The sequence below is a fragment of the Puntigrus tetrazona genome, unplaced genomic scaffold (genome assembly GCF_018831695.1).
Source record: "Puntigrus tetrazona isolate hp1 unplaced genomic scaffold, ASM1883169v1 S000000002, whole genome shotgun sequence".
Classification (NCBI taxonomy): Eukaryota; Metazoa; Chordata; class Actinopteri; order Cypriniformes; family Cyprinidae; genus Puntigrus; species Puntigrus tetrazona.
In genome coordinates this window covers 157,212-158,399 of record NW_025047682.1, presented here as the reverse complement: position 1 = coordinate 158,399, position 1,188 = coordinate 157,212, and the positions used below count along the sequence as shown (strand labels likewise).

The 1,188-nt window shown below is 38.3% G+C and overlaps 1 protein-coding gene across 1 annotated transcript in view; it reads left to right on the top strand.

Moving 5' to 3' along the window:
* LOC122331770 (F-BAR and double SH3 domains protein 2-like) overlaps nucleotides 1–1,188 on the top strand; it is a 15,661-nt gene that overhangs the window by 5,674 nt on the left and 8,799 nt on the right. The gene's annotated exons all lie outside the window — the stretch shown is intronic.

The following is a 1,188-nucleotide window of genomic DNA, read 5'->3' as shown; positions in this document are numbered from 1 at the left end:
ATAAATAATAATATTAACATATATGTAACATTTGACAGTAAGGTTTCATTTGTTAACATTGATTAACAATGAACAATACTTTTACAGCATTTAATAATCATTCAGAATTCGGTTTTAAATGAAGGTTCACCACATAATCTTATCCAAAAACGTCTTTCACATTAAATGTAATTTAAAACAAATGTAATTAAAAAAATTAATATATGTTTGTTCATCATTCTCAATCTGACAAAGAAGAAAAGTGCTCTAATGAAGGCAGAATGCAATCTTCATATTCTACAAATATGCAATAGCGTCCCCTGCTGCCCACAAACCTCTCGCCCCGTTACCACACCAGCATAGTGGCCCGTTTGTTCACTAACCCTCTTTTTGTTTGTGAGTCAAACAAGCATTAGTCTGTTCCTAAAGAAAACATTAGAGATGCAGCCCTCAGCGCTGGTGGGGCGGAAAGACCAGGGAAAACTGGGTGTCAGTGCAGGCAGGAAGCAACACAGCCAGTGAAAAGAGGGCATTGAGAAATGAACCTGCCCCACCTCTTGCACCCCTCGTGAACAACACCCATTCCCCCTTCCCTAAAATAAAAACCTTTAAAAAAAAATAAATACTGTATATTATTAGAAATTGTTTACATTCATCGGATGTAAAAGCATCTGTAGATCAGCTTCTGCTTGCAGTGTTGTTTTTTTCAGTCCTAGGCAAATGGTCAAGGAGATGTTGTGATTTTCAGCTCATAGTGAACAGGAGTCGCTCTGTAAAGTAGCACCTTGAAGGATCATACTTCAAGAGCTTACGTCACCTAATCATATAGTCTGTCAATATTTACAGACATAATATTTTAAGCATAAGAGTGCACATATTTCGTTTTGGGAGGCTGATGTTGTTCCAGGTTACGCTGGGACTTTTGTGTACACATGGGCACTGAGAAGCTATCGAGGTTTTATGTGCAGAAACAGGGTCTGTGTTGTGTATTGGTTAACTCTCTGTTTCTTGATCTGTTTAGGTCAGGGAACTGCTGAAGGAGAGTGGCACGGCTGAAGAGCACAGTCTGAATAAAGAAGCAAGGAAATGGGCCACTCGTGTGGCTAGAGAGCACAAGAATATCATCCTTACACAGCGGGTGAGGAAACACTGAATAAATGTCACCTTAGCATGTTGATTGTTGATATTAAAAATAATTTATATAATTTT